This window comes from Schistocerca cancellata, unplaced genomic scaffold (genome assembly GCF_023864275.1).
Source record: "Schistocerca cancellata isolate TAMUIC-IGC-003103 unplaced genomic scaffold, iqSchCanc2.1 HiC_scaffold_355, whole genome shotgun sequence".
Taxonomy (NCBI): domain Eukaryota; kingdom Metazoa; phylum Arthropoda; class Insecta; order Orthoptera; family Acrididae; genus Schistocerca; species Schistocerca cancellata.
The window spans coordinates 1,209-19,902 of NW_026046373.1; the positions used below are offsets into that span (position 1 = coordinate 1,209).

General features: G+C 50.0%; 10 non-coding genes across 10 annotated transcripts; all 10 read right to left on the bottom strand.

The window, feature by feature from the left end:
• Positions 1-547: 547 nt before the first annotated feature.
• Trnal-uaa (transfer RNA leucine (anticodon UAA)) lies at positions 548-631 on the bottom strand. Its single transcript has one exon. It is a non-coding gene; the product is annotated as a tRNA-Leu (tRNA).
• Positions 632-2,433: 1,802 nt separating this feature from the next.
• On the bottom strand, positions 2,434-2,517 carry Trnal-uaa (transfer RNA leucine (anticodon UAA)). Its single transcript has one exon. It is a non-coding gene; the product is annotated as a tRNA-Leu (tRNA).
• Positions 2,518-4,319: 1,802 nt separating this feature from the next.
• On the bottom strand, positions 4,320-4,403 carry Trnal-uaa (transfer RNA leucine (anticodon UAA)). Its single transcript has one exon. It is a non-coding gene; the product is annotated as a tRNA-Leu (tRNA).
• Positions 4,404-6,206: 1,803 nt separating this feature from the next.
• On the bottom strand, positions 6,207-6,290 carry Trnal-uaa (transfer RNA leucine (anticodon UAA)). Its single transcript has one exon. It is a non-coding gene; the product is annotated as a tRNA-Leu (tRNA).
• Positions 6,291-8,093: 1,803 nt separating this feature from the next.
• Positions 8,094-8,177, bottom strand: Trnal-uaa (transfer RNA leucine (anticodon UAA)). Its single transcript has one exon. It is a non-coding gene; the product is annotated as a tRNA-Leu (tRNA).
• Positions 8,178-9,980: 1,803 nt separating this feature from the next.
• Trnal-uaa (transfer RNA leucine (anticodon UAA)) lies at positions 9,981-10,064 on the bottom strand. Its single transcript has one exon. It is a non-coding gene; the product is annotated as a tRNA-Leu (tRNA).
• A 1,803-nt stretch (positions 10,065-11,867) lies between these two features.
• Positions 11,868-11,951, bottom strand: Trnal-uaa (transfer RNA leucine (anticodon UAA)). The gene has a single exon. It is a non-coding gene; the product is annotated as a tRNA-Leu (tRNA).
• Positions 11,952-13,754: 1,803 nt separating this feature from the next.
• Positions 13,755-13,838, bottom strand: Trnal-uaa (transfer RNA leucine (anticodon UAA)). The gene has a single exon. It is a non-coding gene; the product is annotated as a tRNA-Leu (tRNA).
• A 1,803-nt stretch (positions 13,839-15,641) lies between these two features.
• Positions 15,642-15,725, bottom strand: Trnal-uaa (transfer RNA leucine (anticodon UAA)). The gene has a single exon. It is a non-coding gene; the product is annotated as a tRNA-Leu (tRNA).
• A 1,803-nt stretch (positions 15,726-17,528) lies between these two features.
• Positions 17,529-17,612, bottom strand: Trnal-uaa (transfer RNA leucine (anticodon UAA)). The gene has a single exon. It is a non-coding gene; the product is annotated as a tRNA-Leu (tRNA).
• Between the last annotated feature and the right edge of the window lie 1,082 nt (positions 17,613-18,694).

Consider the following 18,694-nt stretch of genomic DNA (forward strand, 5'->3'; position numbering starts at 1 on the left):
GTGGCACAGAAGTCGGCGAGAACGTTTCCAGACGTGTGGACATCTTAGTCCTTGTACAGATCACTTGAGATTTGCCTGGCAGTCTCTCGCGCTGCCTTTTAGGGAAGCAATATGGAATAGCCATTGGTGGGACCTAATCCACAGCCTTCCCGTTATTAGCATGACACACTAACTTAGTGAGCTTACTGCCCACGCAATACGGCCGCTTCAGAACTCCAGTACCTCAGCCACCGTTTCATCTATCTTTATTAAGGCCCTACGATTCATTTAAACACGTATGTGTTGCTGTTGAGGTTTTCTCGCTGTCGCTTGGAACCTAGAGCCACAACACAACGACAACGGAAACGTCCGTGAGAAGAGCTAAAACTCGCCACAGGAAAAGTATGTTCCGCTATTTCTTTTCGACCGCTCGGGCTACCGGACGAGCGACGCCTACACTGCTGTCACTGTCGTCTCTAGTAAAATCTGCATGGCGTGTTTCTGCGTAATTTACTTGTTCTATAAGATCAAGGGAGTATGTTAGTTTCACAGAATGTTCAAAATGCATTGTCAGATGTGGGGTTCGAACCCACGCTCCCTTACGGGAACCAGAGCTTAAATCTGGCGCCTTAGACCGCTCGGCCAATCTGACGTGCGAGGCATTCGCTCCAGTGACTTCCATCTCTAGCAATATCTCAAGAACCTCGCTGCGAAATCTGTTTCTTTTTTCGGTAGGATGTAATTATGTCAGGTTTAGAATATTTAAGACACAATGTCAGACGTGGCGAAGGAAACGCACCCTCCCTTTCGGGAACCAATGTGGCGCGTTGGACCGCTTTCTTCCGTCGTTTCCAGTTTGAACTGTAACTAGCAAAACTGTATTTAGTAATAGTAACATTTTCACATTGATGCAAAGAAAACTAGATATTAACGAACGGCAAATAAGGCCGTTTCCTAGCAACAGCCACGCTGTGCATTACGCACTCGTGGGAAGCCAATGAAATACTTCCTGTGAGGCTCAAGCTGTCGACCTTCACTTTACAATACTTAGGCACTGCCCCGGTGGTACCGACGCATACATACTGAAACGCCTTTGGATCGTCAGTGGGTACTTCATATTAGAAATTTCATGTTCGCCCTGATGTGCATTAAAGGGCAGATTCTTCAGTGAAAGTTCGTTCTGCGCTCAGTTACAGTATATCGCCCTAGCAGCACCAGGAAAACGGGTTCAGATGTGCTCGCCTTCCACTCGGCGTTGAGCGCGTACAGCGAGATTGCCTTCGGCCTCTGGCGCCAGGAGGGAAGGCGACACATCACGGCGCAAGCAGCGCGTAGCAGAAGGCGGTGGTGGTGTGTCGGTGAGCATGGTTGCTTCCCAAGTAACTGATCTGGGTTTGAAACCCGGACACCGCACGGAAGTTGTCTCCTTTACTCAGGAGAATGTTTTCAATGCTCGCGAACTGTCGTGTTACGAATGGTTTTCCTTCGCCCCTCGTCCCGCTCCGCGTAGGCTAGTGTGGATTGCGATTCACAGCATCGTGTGTCCCGTCCCCATGTGTCGACTTGTCTCGACTTTGCTCGGCTGACGCGAAAGCTGACGCTTGCAAATGGGCGTATATGTAGAGGACAGGCGCTAGAATCGACTGGGAGAGACCAACTCGACAAACACACAACGGACCCTTTCATTTGACTGTGGCCGCAGGTTCGCGAATTTGGGTACCGAGAGGCAAGAGACGGGTCAGCGTGCTGGACCGTATCATTACCGCGCAGCAACACCGAAAACTAAGGGAAAAGGCAAAATTGAAGAATCCAACAGCACGCAGACATCCTAGTTAGTCACCGAGCCGTGTACTAAGCACGCAAAAATGCTGCTTAACTTCGGTGTCCGGACGAGAACCCGTGTCGTCAGCGTGGCACAGAAGTCGGCGAGAACGTTTCCAGACGTGTGGACATCTTAGTCCTTGTACAGATCACTTGAGATTTGCCTGGCAGTCTCTCGCGCTGCCTTTTAGGGAAGCAATATGGAATAGCCATTGGTGGGACCTAATCCACAGCCTTCCCGTTATTAGCATGACACACTAACTTAGTGAGCTTACTGCCCACGCAATACGGCCGCTTCAGAACTCCAGTACCTCAGCCACCGTTTCATCTATCTTTATTAAGGCCCTACGATTCATTTAAACACGTATGTGTTGCTGTTGAGGTTTTCTCGCTGTCGCTTGGAACCTAGAGCCACAACACAACGACAACGGAAACGTCCGTGAGAAGAGCTAAAACTCGCCACAGGAAAAGTATGTTCCGCTATTTCTTTTCGACCGCTCGGGCTACCGGACGAGCGACGCCTACACTGCTGTCACTGTCGTCTCTAGTAAAATCTGCATGGCGTGTTTCTGCGTAATTTACTTGTTCTATAAGATCAAGGGAGTATGTTAGTTTCAGAATGTTCAAATGCATTGTCAGATGTGGGGTTCGAACCCACGCTCCCTTACGGGAACCAGAGCTTAAATCTGGCGCCTTAGACCGCTCGGCCAATCTGACGTGCGAGGCATTCGCTCCAGTGACTTCCATCTCTAGCAATATCTCAAGAACCTCGCTGCGAAATCTGTTTCTTTTTTCGGTAGGATGTAATTATGTCAGGTTTAGAATATTTAAGACACAATGTCAGACGTGGCGAAGGAAACGCACCCTCCCTTTCGGGAACCAATGTGGCGCGTTGGACCGCTTTCTTCCGTCGTTTCCAGTTTGAACTGTAACTACCAAACTGTATTTAGTAATAGTAACATTTTCACATTGATGCAAAGAAAACTAGATATTAACGAACGGCAAATAAGGCCGTTTCCTAGCAACAGCCACGCTGTGCATTACGCACTCGTGGGAAGCCAATGAAATACTTCCTGTGAGGCTCAAGCTGTCGACCTTCACTTTACAATACTTAGGCACTGCCCCGGTGGTACCGACGCATACATACTGAAACGCCTTTGGATCGTCAGTGGGTACTTCATATTAGAAATTTCATGTTCGCCCTGATGTGCATTAAAGGGCAGATTCTTCAGTGAAAGTTCGTTCTGCGCTCAGTTACAGTATATCGCCCTAGCAGCACCAGGAAAACGGGTTCAGATGTGCTCGCCTTCCACTCGGCGTTGAGCGCGTACAGCGAGATTGCCTTCGGCCTCTGGCGCCAGGAGGGAAGGCGACACATCACGGCGCAAGCAGCGCGTAGCAGAAGGCGGTGGTGGTGTGTCGGTGAGCATGGTTGCTTCCCAAGTAACTGATCTGGGTTTGAAACCCGGACACCGCACGGAAGTTGTCTCCTTTACTCAGGAGAATGTTTTCAATGCTCGCGAACTGTCGTGTTACGAATGGTTTTCCTTCGCCCCTCGTCCCGCTCCGCGTAGGCTAGTGTGGATTGCGATTCACAGCATCGTGTGTCCCGTCCCCATGTGTCGACTTGTCTCGACTTTGCTCGGCTGACGCGAAAGCTGACGCTTGCAAATGGGCGTATATGTAGAGGACAGGCGCTAGAATCGACTGGGAGAGACCAACTCGACAAACACACAACGGACCCTTTCATTTGACTGTGGCCGCAGGTTCGCGAATTTGGGTACCGAGAGGCAAGAGACGGGTCAGCGTGCTGGACCGTATCATTACCGCGCAGCAACACCGAAAACTAAGGGAAAAGGCAAAATTGAAGAATCCAACAGCACGCAGACATCCTAGTTAGTCACCGAGCCGTGTACTAAGCACGCAAAAATGCTGCTTAACTTCGGTGTTCGGACGAGAACCCGTGTCGTCAGCGTGGCACAGAAGTCGGCGAGAACGTTTCCAGACGTGTGGACATCTTAGTCCTTGTACAGATCACTTGAGATTTGCCTGGCAGTCTCTCGCGCTGCCTTTTAGGGAAGCAATATGGAATAGCCATTGGTGGGACCTAATCCACAGCCTTCCCGTTATTAGCATGACACACTAACTTAGTGAGCTTACTGCCCACGCAATACGGCCGCTTCAGAACTCCAGTACCTCAGCCACCGTTTCATCTATCTTTATTAAGGCCCTACGATTCATTTAAACACGTATGTGTTGCTGTTGAGGTTTTCTCGCTGTCGCTTGGAACCTAGAGCCACAACACAACGACAACGGAAACGTCCGTGAGAAGAGCTAAAACTCGCCACAGGAAAAGTATGTTCCGCTATTTCTTTTCGACCGCTCGGGCTACCGGACGAGCGACGCCTACACTGCTGTCACTGTCGTCTCTAGTAAAATCTGCATGGCGTGTTTCTGCGTAATTTACTTGTTCTATAAGATCAAGGGAGTATGTTAGTTTCAGAATGTTCAAAATGCATTGTCAGATGTGGGGTTCGAACCCACGCTCCCTTACGGGAACCAGAGCTTAAATCTGGCGCCTTAGACCGCTCGGCCAATCTGACGTGCGAGGCATTCGCTCCAGTGACTTCCATCTCTAGCAATATCTCAAGAACCTCGCTGCGAAATCTGTTTCTTTTTTCGGTAGGATGTAATTATGTCAGGTTTAGAATATTTAAGACACAATGTCAGACGTGGCGAAGGAAACGCACCCTCCCTTTCGGGAACCAATGTGGCGCGTTGGACCGCTTTCTTCCGTCGTTTCCAGTTTGAACTGTAACTAGCAAAACTGTATTTAGTAATAGTAACATTTTCACATTGATGCAAAGAAAACTAGATATTAACGAACGGCAAATAAGGCCGTTTCCTAGCAACAGCCACGCTGTGCATTACGCACTCGTGGGAAGCCAATGAAATACTTCCTGTGAGGCTCAAGCTGTCGACCTTCACTTTACAATACTTAGGCACTGCCCCGGTGGTACCGACGCATACATACTGAAACGCCTTTGGATCGTCAGTGGGTACTTCATATTAGAAATTTCATGTTCGCCCTGATGTGCATTAAAGGGCAGATTCTTCAGTGAAAGTTCGTTCTGCGCTCAGTTACAGTATATCGCCCTAGCAGCACCAGGAAAACGGGTTCAGATGTGCTCGCCTTCCACTCGGCGTTGAGCGCGTACAGCGAGATTGCCTTCGGCCTCTGGCGCCAGGAGGGAAGGCGACACATCACGGCGCAAGCAGCGCGTAGCAGAAGGCGGTGGTGGTGTGTCGGTGAGCATGGTTGCTTCCCAAGTAACTGATCTGGGTTTGAAACCCGGACACCGCACGGAAGTTGTCTCCTTTACTCAGGAGAATGTTTTCAATGCTCGCGAACTGTCGTGTTACGAATGGTTTTCCTTCGCCCCTCGTCCCGCTCCGCGTAGGCTAGTGTGGATTGCGATTCACAGCATCGTGTGTCCCGTCCCCATGTGTCGACTTGTCTCGACTTTGCTCGGCTGACGCGAAAGCTGACGCTTGCAAATGGGCGTATATGTAGAGGACAGGCGCTAGAATCGACTGGGAGAGACCAACTCGACAAACACACAACGGACCCTTTCATTTGACTGTGGCCGCAGGTTCGCGAATTTGGGTACCGAGAGGCAAGAGACGGGTCAGCGTGCTGGACCGTATCATTACCGCGCAGCAACACCGAAAACTAAGGGAAAAGGCAAAATTGAAGAATCCAACAGCACGCAGACATCCTAGTTAGTCACCGAGCCGTGTACTAAGCACGCAAAAATGCTGCTTAACTTCGGTGTCCGGACGAGAACCCGTGTCGTCAGCGTGGCACAGAAGTCGGCGAGAACGTTTCCAGACGTGTGGACATCTTAGTCCTTGTACAGATCACTTGAGATTTGCCTGGCAGTCTCTCGCGCTGCCTTTTAGGGAAGCAATATGGAATAGCCATTGGTGGGACCTAATCCACAGCCTTCCCGTTATTAGCATGACACACTAACTTAGTGAGCTTACTGCCCACGCAATACGGCCGCTTCAGAACTCCAGTACCTCAGCCACCGTTTCATCTATCTTTATTAAGGCCCTACGATTCATTTAAACACGTATGTGTTGCTGTTGAGGTTTTCTCGCTGTCGCTTGGAACCTAGAGCCACAACACAACGACAACGGAAACGTCCGTGAGAAGAGCTAAAACTCGCCACAGGAAAAGTATGTTCCGCTATTTCTTTTCGACCGCTCGGGCTACCGGACGAGCGACGCCTACACTGCTGTCACTGTCGTCTCTAGTAAAATCTGCATGGCGTGTTTCTGCGTAATTTACTTGTTCTATAAGATCAAGGGAGTATGTTAGTTTCAGAATGTTCAAAATGCATTGTCAGATGTGGGGTTCGAACCCACGCTCCCTTACGGGAACCAGAGCTTAAATCTGGCGCCTTAGACCGCTCGGCCAATCTGACGTGCGAGGCATTCGCTCCAGTGACTTCCATCTCTAGCAATATCTCAAGAACCTCGCTGCGAAATCTGTTTCTTTTTTCGGTAGGATGTAATTATGTCAGGTTTAGAATATTTAAGACACAATGTCAGACGTGGCGAAGGAAACGCACCCTCCCTTTCGGGAACCAATGTGGCGCGTTGGACCGCTTTCTTCCGTCGTTTCCAGTTTGAACTGTAACTAGCAAAACTGTATTTAGTAATAGTAACATTTTCACATTGATGCAAAGAAAACTAGATATTAACGAACGGCAAATAAGGCCGTTTCCTAGCAACAGCCACGCTGTGCATTACGCACTCGTGGGAAGCCAATGAAATACTTCCTGTGAGGCTCAAGCTGTCGACCTTCACTTTACAATACTTAGGCACTGCCCCGGTGGTACCGACGCATACATACTGAAACGCCTTTGGATCGTCAGTGGGTACTTCATATTAGAAATTTCATGTTCGCCCTGATGTGCATTAAAGGGCAGATTCTTCAGTGAAAGTTCGTTCTGCGCTCAGTTACAGTATATCGCCCTAGCAGCACCAGGAAAACGGGTTCAGATGTGCTCGCCTTCCACTCGGCGTTGAGCGCGTACAGCGAGATTGCCTTCGGCCTCTGGCGCCAGGAGGGAAGGCGACACATCACGGCGCAAGCAGCGCGTAGCAGAAGGCGGTGGTGGTGTGTCGGTGAGCATGGTTGCTTCCCAAGTAACTGATCTGGGTTTGAAACCCGGACACCGCACGGAAGTTGTCTCCTTTACTCAGGAGAATGTTTTCAATGCTCGCGAACTGTCGTGTTACGAATGGTTTTCCTTCGCCCCTCGTCCCGCTCCGCGTAGGCTAGTGTGGATTGCGATTCACAGCATCGTGTGTCCCGTCCCCATGTGTCGACTTGTCTCGACTTTGCTCGGCTGACGCGAAAGCTGACGCTTGCAAATGGGCGTATATGTAGAGGACAGGCGCTAGAATCGACTGGGAGAGACCAACTCGACAAACACACAACGGACCCTTTCATTTGACTGTGGCCGCAGGTTCGCGAATTTGGGTACCGAGAGGCAAGAGACGGGTCAGCGTGCTGGACCGTATCATTACCGCGCAGCAACACCGAAAACTAAGGGAAAAGGCAAAATTGAAGAATCCAACAGCACGCAGACATCCTAGTTAGTCACCGAGCCGTGTACTAAGCACGCAAAAATGCTGCTTAACTTCGGTGTCCGGACGAGAACCCGTGTCGTCAGCGTGGCACAGAAGTCGGCGAGAACGTTTCCAGACGTGTGGACATCTTAGTCCTTGTACAGATCACTTGAGATTTGCCTGGCAGTCTCTCGCGCTGCCTTTTAGGGAAGCAATATGGAATAGCCATTGGTGGGACCTAATCCACAGCCTTCCCGTTATTAGCATGACACACTAACTTAGTGAGCTTACTGCCCACGCAATACGGCCGCTTCAGAACTCGAGTACCCGGGCCACCGTTTCATCTATCTTTATTAAGGCCCTACGATTCATTTAAACACGTATGTGTTGCTGTTGAGGTTTTCTCGCTGTCGCTTGGAACCTAGAGCCACAACACAACGACAACGGAAACGTCCGTGAGAAGAGCTAAAACTCGCCACAGGAAAAGTATGTTCCGCTATTTCTTTTCGACCGCTCGGGCTACCGGACGAGCGACGCCTACACTGCTGTCACTGTCGTCTCTAGTAAAATCTGCATGGCGTGTTTCTGCGTAATTTACTTGTTCTATAAGATCAAGGGAGTATGTTAGTTTCAGAATGTTCAAAATGCATTGTCAGATGTGGGGTTCGAACCCACGCTCCCTTACGGGAACCAGAGCTTAAATCTGGCGCCTTAGACCGCTCGGCCAATCTGACGTGCGAGGCATTCGCTCCAGTGACTTCCATCTCTAGCAATATCTCAAGAACCTCGCTGCGAAATCTGTTTCTTTTTTCGGTAGGATGTAATTATGTCAGGTTTAGAATATTTAAGACACAATGTCAGACGTGGCGAAGGAAACGCACCCTCCCTTTCGGGAACCAATGTGGCGCGTTGGACCGCTTTCTTCCGTCGTTTCCAGTTTGAACTGTAACTAGCAAAACTGTATTTAGTAATAGTAACATTTTCACATTGATGCAAAGAAAACTAGATATTAACGAACGGCAAATAAGGCCGTTTCCTAGCAACAGCCACGCTGTGCATTACGCACTCGTGGGAAGCCAATGAAATACTTCCTGTGAGGCTCAAGCTGTCGACCTTCACTTTACAATACTTAGGCACTGCCCCGGTGGTACCGACGCATACATACTGAAACGCCTTTGGATCGTCAGTGGGTACTTCATATTAGAAATTTCATGTTCGCCCTGATGTGCATTAAAGGGCAGATTCTTCAGTGAAAGTTCGTTCTGCGCTCAGTTACAGTATATCGCCCTAGCAGCACCAGGAAAACGGGTTCAGATGTGCTCGCCTTCCACTCGGCGTTGAGCGCGTACAGCGAGATTGCCTTCGGCCTCTGGCGCCAGGAGGGAAGGCGACACATCACGGCGCAAGCAGCGCGTAGCAGAAGGCGGTGGTGGTGTGTCGGTGAGCATGGTTGCTTCCCAAGTAACTGATCTGGGTTTGAAACCCGGACACCGCACGGAAGTTGTCTCCTTTACTCAGGAGAATGTTTTCAATGCTCGCGAACTGTCGTGTTACGAATGGTTTTCCTTCGCCCCTCGTCCCGCTCCGCGTAGGCTAGTGTGGATTGCGATTCACAGCATCGTGTGTCCCGTCCCCATGTGTCGACTTGTCTCGACTTTGCTCGGCTGACGCGAAAGCTGACGCTTGCAAATGGGCGTATATGTAGAGGACAGGCGCTAGAATCGACTGGGAGAGACCAACTCGACAAACACACAACGGACCCTTTCATTTGACTGTGGCCGCAGGTTCGCGAATTTGGGTACCGAGAGGCAAGAGACGGGTCAGCGTGCTGGACCGTATCATTACCGCGCAGCAACACCGAAAACTAAGGGAAAAGGCAAAATTGAAGAATCCAACAGCACGCAGACATCCTAGTTAGTCACCGAGCCGTGTACTAAGCACGCAAAAATGCTGCTTAACTTCGGTGTTCGGACGAGAACCCGTGTCGTCAGCGTGGCACAGAAGTCGGCGAGAACGTTTCCAGACGTGTGGACATCTTAGTCCTTGTACAGATCACTTGAGATTTGCCTGGCAGTCTCTCGCGCTGCCTTTTAGGGAAGCAATATGGAATAGCCATTGGTGGGACCTAATCCACAGCCTTCCCGTTATTAGCATGACACACTAACTTAGTGAGCTTACTGCCCACGCAATACGGCCGCTTCAGAACTCCAGTACCTCAGCCACCGTTTCATCTATCTTTATTAAGGCCCTACGATTCATTTAAACACGTATGTGTTGCTGTTGAGGTTTTCTCGCTGTCGCTTGGAACCTAGAGCCACAACACAACGACAACGGAAACGTCCGTGAGAAGAGCTAAAACTCGCCACAGGAAAAGTATGTTCCGCTATTTCTTTTCGACCGCTCGGGCTACCGGACGAGCGACGCCTACACTGCTGTCACTGTCGTCTCTAGTAAAATCTGCATGGCGTGTTTCTGCGTAATTTACTTGTTCTATAAGATCAAGGGAGTATGTTAGTTTCAGAATGTTCAAAATGCATTGTCAGATGTGGGGTTCGAACCCACGCTCCCTTACGGGAACCAGAGCTTAAATCTGGCGCCTTAGACCGCTCGGCCAATCTGACGTGCGAGGCATTCGCTCCAGTGACTTCCATCTCTAGCAATATCTCAAGAACCTCGCTGCGAAATCTGTTTCTTTTTTCGGTAGGATGTAATTATGTCAGGTTTAGAATATTTAAGACACAATGTCAGACGTGGCGAAGGAAACGCACCCTCCCTTTCGGGAACCAATGTGGCGCGTTGGACCGCTTTCTTCCGTCGTTTCCAGTTTGAACTGTAACTAGCAAAACTGTATTTAGTAATAGTAACATTTTCACATTGATGCAAAGAAAACTAGATATTAACGAACGGCAAATAAGGCCGTTTCCTAGCAACAGCCACGCTGTGCATTACGCACTCGTGGGAAGCCAATGAAATACTTCCTGTGAGGCTCAAGCTGTCGACCTTCACTTTACAATACTTAGGCACTGCCCCGGTGGTACCGACGCATACATACTGAAACGCCTTTGGATCGTCAGTGGGTACTTCATATTAGAAATTTCATGTTCGCCCTGATGTGCATTAAAGGGCAGATTCTTCAGTGAAAGTTCGTTCTGCGCTCAGTTACAGTATATCGCCCTAGCAGCACCAGGAAAACGGGTTCAGATGTGCTCGCCTTCCACTCGGCGTTGAGCGCGTACAGCGAGATTGCCTTCGGCCTCTGGCGCCAGGAGGGAAGGCGACACATCACGGCGCAAGCAGCGCGTAGCAGAAGGCGGTGGTGGTGTGTCGGTGAGCATGGTTGCTTCCCAAGTAACTGATCTGGGTTTGAAACCCGGACACCGCACGGAAGTTGTCTCCTTTACTCAGGAGAATGTTTTCAATGCTCGCGAACTGTCGTGTTACGAATGGTTTTCCTTCGCCCCTCGTCCCGCTCCGCGTAGGCTAGTGTGGATTGCGATTCACAGCATCGTGTGTCCCGTCCCCATGTGTCGACTTGTCTCGACTTTGCTCGGCTGACGCGAAAGCTGACGCTTGCAAATGGGCGTATATGTAGAGGACAGGCGCTAGAATCGACTGGGAGAGACCAACTCGACAAACACACAACGGACCCTTTCATTTGACTGTGGCCGCAGGTTCGCGAATTTGGGTACCGAGAGGCAAGAGACGGGTCAGCGTGCTGGACCGTATCATTACCGCGCAGCAACACCGAAAACTAAGGGAAAAGGCAAAATTGAAGAATCCAACAGCACGCAGACATCCTAGTTAGTCACCGAGCCGTGTACTAAGCACGCAAAAATGCTGCTTAACTTCGGTGTTCGGACGAGAACCCGTGTCGTCAGCGTGGCACAGAAGTCGGCGAGAACGTTTCCAGACGTGTGGACATCTTAGTCCTTGTACAGATCACTTGAGATTTGCCTGGCAGTCTCTCGCGCTGCCTTTTAGGGAAGCAATATGGAATAGCCATTGGTGGGACCTAATCCACAGCCTTCCCGTTATTAGCATGACACACTAACTTAGTGAGCTTACTGCCCACGCAATACGGCCGCTTCAGAACTCCAGTACCTCAGCCACCGTTTCATCTATCTTTATTAAGGCCCTACGATTCATTTAAACACGTATGTGTTGCTGTTGAGGTTTTCTCGCTGTCGCTTGGAACCTAGAGCCACAACACAACGACAACGGAAACGTCCGTGAGAAGAGCTAAAACTCGCCACAGGAAAAGTATGTTCCGCTATTTCTTTTCGACCGCTCGGGCTACCGGACGAGCGACGCCTACACTGCTGTCACTGTCGTCTCTAGTAAAATCTGCATGGCGTGTTTCTGCGTAATTTACTTGTTCTATAAGATCAAGGGAGTATGTTAGTTTCAGAATGTTCAAAATGCATTGTCAGATGTGGGGTTCGAACCCACGCTCCCTTACGGGAACCAGAGCTTAAATCTGGCGCCTTAGACCGCTCGGCCAATCTGACGTGCGAGGCATTCGCTCCAGTGACTTCCATCTCTAGCAATATCTCAAGAACCTCGCTGCGAAATCTGTTTCTTTTTTCGGTAGGATGTAATTATGTCAGGTTTAGAATATTTAAGACACAATGTCAGACGTGGCGAAGGAAACGCACCCTCCCTTTCGGGAACCAATGTGGCGCGTTGGACCGCTTTCTTCCGTCGTTTCCAGTTTGAACTGTAACTAGCAAAACTGTATTTAGTAATAGTAACATTTTCACATTGATGCAAAGAAAACTAGATATTAACGAACGGCAAATAAGGCCGTTTCCTAGCAACAGCCACGCTGTGCATTACGCACTCGTGGGAAGCCAATGAAATACTTCCTGTGAGGCTCAAGCTGTCGACCTTCACTTTACAATACTTAGGCACTGCCCCGGTGGTACCGACGCATACATACTGAAACGCCTTTGGATCGTCAGTGGGTACTTCATATTAGAAATTTCATGTTCGCCCTGATGTGCATTAAAGGGCAGATTCTTCAGTGAAAGTTCGTTCTGCGCTCAGTTACAGTATATCGCCCTAGCAGCACCAGGAAAACGGGTTCAGATGTGCTCGCCTTCCACTCGGCGTTGAGCGCGTACAGCGAGATTGCCTTCGGCCTCTGGCGCCAGGAGGGAAGGCGACACATCACGGCGCAAGCAGCGCGTAGCAGAAGGCGGTGGTGGTGTGTCGGTGAGCATGGTTGCTTCCCAAGTAACTGATCTGGGTTTGAAACCCGGACACCGCACGGAAGTTGTCTCCTTTACTCAGGAGAATGTTTTCAATGCTCGCGAACTGTCGTGTTACGAATGGTTTTCCTTCGCCCCTCGTCCCGCTCCGCGTAGGCTAGTGTGGATTGCGATTCACAGCATCGTGTGTCCCGTCCCCATGTGTCGACTTGTCTCGACTTTGCTCGGCTGACGCGAAAGCTGACGCTTGCAAATGGGCGTATATGTAGAGGACAGGCGCTAGAATCGACTGGGAGAGACCAACTCGACAAACACACAACGGACCCTTTCATTTGACTGTGGCCGCAGGTTCGCGAATTTGGGTACCGAGAGGCAAGAGACGGGTCAGCGTGCTGGACCGTATCATTACCGCGCAGCAACACCGAAAACTAAGGGAAAAGGCAAAATTGAAGAATCCAACAGCACGCAGACATCCTAGTTAGTCACCGAGCCGTGTACTAAGCACGCAAAAATGCTGCTTAACTTCGGTGTTCGGACGAGAACCCGTGTCGTCAGCGTGGCACAGAAGTCGGCGAGAACGTTTCCAGACGTGTGGACATCTTAGTCCTTGTACAGATCACTTGAGATTTGCCTGGCAGTCTCTCGCGCTGCCTTTTAGGGAAGCAATATGGAATAGCCATTGGTGGGACCTAATCCACAGCCTTCCCGTTATTAGCATGACACACTAACTTAGTGAGCTTACTGCCCACGCAATACGGCCGCTTCAGAACTCCAGTACCTCAGCCACCGTTTCATCTATCTTTATTAAGGCCCTACGATTCATTTAAACACGTATGTGTTGCTGTTGAGGTTTTCTCGCTGTCGCTTGGAACCTAGAGCCACAACACAACGACAACGGAAACGTCCGTGAGAAGAGCTAAAACTCGCCACAGGAAAAGTATGTTCCGCTATTTCTTTTCGACCGCTCGGGCTACCGGACGAGCGACGCCTACACTGCTGTCACTGTCGTCTCTAGTAAAATCTGCATGGCGTGTTTCTGCGTAATTTACTTGTTCTATAAGATCAAGGGAGTATGTTAGTTTCAGAATGTTCAAAATGCATTGTCAGATGTGGGGTTCGAACCCACGCTCCCTTACGGGAACCAGAGCTTAAATCTGGCGCCTTAGACCGCTCGGCCAATCTGACGTGCGAGGCATTCGCTCCAGTGACTTCCATCTCTAGCAATATCTCAAGAACCTCGCTGCGAAATCTGTTTCTTTTTTCGGTAGGATGTAATTATGTCAGGTTTAGAATATTTAAGACACAATGTCAGACGTGGCGAAGGAAACGCACCCTCCCTTTCGGGAACCAATGTGGCGCGTTGGACCGCTTTCTTCCGTCGTTTCCAGTTTGAACTGTAACTAGCAAAACTGTATTTAGTAATAGTAACATTTTCACATTGATGCAAAGAAAACTAGATATTAACGAACGGCAAATAAGGCCGTTTCCAAGCAACAGCCACGCTGTGCATTACGCACTCGTGGGAAGCCAATGAAATACTTCCTGTGAGGCTCAAGCTGTCGACCTTCACTTTACAATACTTAGGCACTGCCCCGGTGGTACCGACGCATACATACTGAAACGCCTTTGGATCGTCAGTGGGTACTTCATATTAGAAATTTCATGTTCGCCCTGATGTGCATTAAAGGGCAGATTCTTCAGTGAAAGTTCGTTCTGCGCTCAGTTACAGTATATCGCCCTAGCAGCACCAGGAAAACGGGTTCAGATGTGCTCGCCTTCCACTCGGCGTTGAGCGCGTACAGCGAGATTGCCTTCGGCCTCTGGCGCCAGGAGGGAAGGCGACACATCACGGCGCAAGCAGCGCGTAGCAGAAGGCGGTGGTGGTGTGTCGGTGAGCATGGTTGCTTCCCAAGTAACTGATCTGGGTTTGAAACCCGGACACCGCACGGAAGTTGTCTCCTTTACTCAGGAGAATGTTTTCAATGCTCGCGAACTGTCGTGTTACGAATGGTTTTCCTTCGCCCCTCGTCCCGCTCCGCGTAGGCTAGTGTGGATTGCGATTCACAGCATCGTGTGTCCCGTCCCCATGTGTCGACTTGTCTCGACTTTGCTCGGCTGACGCGAAAGCTGACGCTTGCAAATGGGCGTATATGTAGAGGACAGGCGCTAGAATCGACTGGGAGAGACCAACTCGACAAACACACAACGGACCCTTTCATTTGACTGTGGCCGCAGGTTCGCGAATTTGGGTACCGAGAGGCAAGAGACGGGTCAGCGTGCTGGACCGTATCATTACCGCGCAGCAACACCGAAAACTAAGGGAAAAGGCAAAATTAAAGAATCCAACAGCACGCAGACATCCTAGTTAGTCACCGAGCCGTGTACTAAGCACGCAAAAATGCTGCTTAACTTCGGTGTCCGGACGAGAACCCGTGTCGTCAGCGTGGCACAGAAGTCGGCGAGAACGTTTCCAGACGTGTGGACATCTTAGTCCTTGTACAGATCACTTGAGATTTGCCTGGCAGTCTCTCGCGCTGCCTTTTAGGGAAGCAATATGGAATAGCCATTGGTGGGACCTAATCCACAGCCTTCCCGTTATTAGCATGACACACTAACTTAGTGAGCTTACTGCCCACGCAATACGGCCGCTTCAGAACTCCAGTACCTCAGCCACCGTTTCATCTATCTTTATTAAGGCCCTACGATTCATTTAAACACGTATGTGTTGCTGTTGAGGTTTTCTCGCTGTCGCTTGGAACCTAGAGCCACAACACAACGACAACGGAAACGTCCGTGAGAAGAGCTAAAACTCGCCACAGGAAAAGTATGTTCCGCTATTTCTTTTCGACCGCTCGGGCTACCGGACGAGCGACGCCTACACTGCTGTCACTGTCGTCTCTAGTAAAATCTGCATGGCGTGTTTCTGCGTAATTTACTTGTTCTATAAGATCAAGGGAGTATGTTAGTTTCAGAATGTTCAAAATGCATTGTCAGATGTGGGGTTCGAACCCACGCTCCCTTACGGGAACCAGAGCTTAAATCTGGCGCCTTAGACCGCTCGGCCAATCTGACGTGCGAGGCATTCGCTCCAGTGACTTCCATCTCTAGCAATATCTCAAGAACCTCGCTGCGAAATCTGTTTCTTTTTTCGGTAGGATGTAATTATGTCAGGTTTAGAATATTTAAGACACAATGTCAGACGTGGCGAAGGAAACGCACCCTCCCTTTCGGGAACCAATGTGGCGCGTTGGACCGCTTTCTTCCGTCGTTTCCAGTTTGAACTGTAACTAGCAAAACTGTATTTAGTAATAGTAACATTTTCACATTGATGCAAAGAAAACTAGATATTAACGAACGGCAAATAAGGCCGTTTCCTAGCAACAGCCACGCTGTGCATTACGCACTCGTGGGAAGCCAATGAAATACTTCCTGTGAGGCTCAAGCTGTCGACCTTCACTTTACAATACTTAGGCACTGCCCCGGTGGTACCGACGCATACATACTGAAACGCCTTTGGATCGTCAGTGGGTACTTCATATTAGAAATTTCATGTTCGCCCTGATGTGCATTAAAGGGCAGATTCTTCAGTGAAAGTTCGTTCTGCGCTCAGTTACAGTATATCGCCCTAGCAGCACCAGGAAAACGGGTTCAGATGTGCTCGCCTTCCACTCGGCGTTGAGCGCGTACAGCGAGATTGCCTTCGGCCTCTGGCGCCAGGAGGGAAGGCGACACATCACGGCGCAAGCAGCGCGTAGCAGAAGGCGGTGGTGGTGTGTCGGTGAGCATGGTTGCTTCCCAAGTAACTGATCTGGGTTTGAAACCCGGACACCGCACGGAAGTTGTCTCCTTTACTCAGGAGAATGTTTTCAATGCTCGCGAACTGTCGTGTTACGAATGGTTTTCCTTCGCCCCTCGTCCCGCTCCGCGTAGGCTAGTGTGGATTGCGATTCACAGCATCGTGTGTCCCGTCCCCATGTGTCGACTTGTCTCGACTTTGCTCGGCTGACGCGAAAGCTGACGCTTGCAAATGGGCGTATATGTAGAGGACAGGCGCTAGAATCGACTGGGAGAGACCAACTCGACAAACACACAACGGACCCTTTCATTTGACTGTGGCCGCAGGTTCGCGAATTTGGGTACCGAGAGGCAAGAGACGGGTCAGCGTGCTGGACCGTATCATTACCGCGCAGCAACACCGAAAACTAAGGGAAAAGGCAAAATTAAAGAATCCAACAGCACGCAGACATCCTAGTTAGTCACCGAGCCGTGTACTAAGCACGCAAAAATGCTGCTTAACTTCGGTGTCCGGACGAGAACCCGTGTCGTCAGCGTGGCACAGAAGTCGGCGAGAACGTTTCCAGACGTGTGGACATCTTAGTCCTTGTACAGATCACTTGAGATTTGCCTGGCAGTCTCTCGCGCTGCCTTTTAGGGAAGCAATATGGAATAGCCATTGGTGGGACCTAATCCACAGCCTTCCCGTTATTAGCATGACACACTAACTTAGTGAGCTTACTGCCCACGCAATACGGCCGCTTCAGAACTCCAGTACCTCAGCCACCGTTTCATCTATCTTTATTAAGGCCCTACGATTCATTTAAACACGTATGTGTTGCTGTTGAGGTTTTCTCGCTGTCGCTTGGAACCTAGAGCCACAACACAACGACAACGGAAACGTCCGTGAGAAGAGCTAAAACTCGCCACAGGAAAAGTATGTTCCGCTATTTCTTTTCGACCGCTCGGGCTACCGGACGAGCGACGCCTACACTGCTGTCACTGTCGTCTCTAGTAAAATCTGCATGGCGTGTTTCTGCGTAATTTACTTGTTCTATAAGATCAAGGGAGTATGTTAGTTTCAGAATGTTCAAAATGCATTGTCAGATGTGGGGTTCGAACCCACGCTCCCTTACGGGAACCAGAGCTTAAATCTGGCGCCTTAGACCGCTCGGCCAATCTGACGTGCGAGGCATTCGCTCCAGTGACTTCCATCTCTAGCAATATCTCAAGAACCTCGCTGCGAAATCTGTTTCTTTTTTCGGTAGGATGTAATTATGTCAGGTTTAGAATATTTAAGACACAATGTCAGACGTGGCGAAGGAAACGCACCCTCCCTTTCGGGAACCAATGTGGCGCGTTGGACCGCTTTCTTCCGTCGTTTCCAGTTTGAACTGTAACTAGCAAAACTGTATTTAGTAATAGTAACATTTTCACATTGATGCAAAGAAAACTAGATATTAACGAACGGCAAATAAGGCCGTTTCCTAGCAACAGCCACGCTGTGCATTACGCACTCGTGGGAAGCCAATGAAATACTTCCTGTGAGGCTCAAGCTGTCGACCTTCACTTTACAATACTTAGGCACTGCCCCGGTGGTACCGACGCATACATACTGAAACGCCTTTGGATCGTCAGTGGGTACTTCATATTAGAAATTTCATGTTCGCCCTGATGTGCATTAAAGGGCAGATTCTTCAGTGAAAGTTCGTTCTGCGCTCAGTTACAGTATATCGCCCTAGCAGCACCAGGAAAACGGGTTCAGATGTGCTCGCCTTCCACTCGGCGTTGAGCGCGTACAGCGAGATTGCCTTCGGCCTCTGGCGCCAGGAGGGAAGGCGACACATCACGGCGCAAGCAGCGCGTAGCAGAAGGCGGTGGTGGTGTGTCGGTGAGCATGGTTGCTTCCCAAGTAACTGATCTGGGTTTGAAACCCGGACACCGCACGGAAGTTGTCTCCTTTACTCAGGAGAATGTTTTCAATGCTCGCGAACTGTCGTGTTACGAATGGTTTTCCTTCGCCCCTCGTCCCGCTCCGCGTAGGCTAGTGTGGATTGCGATTCACAGCATCGTGTGTCCCGTCCCCATGTGTCGACTTGTCTCGACTTTGCTCGGCTGACGCGAAAGCTGACGCTTGCAAATGGGCGTATATGTAGAGGACAGGCGCTAGAATCGACTGGGAGAGACCAACTCGACAAACACACAACGGACCCTTTCATTTGACTGTGGCCGCAGGTTCGCGAATTTGGGTACCGAGAGGCAAGAGA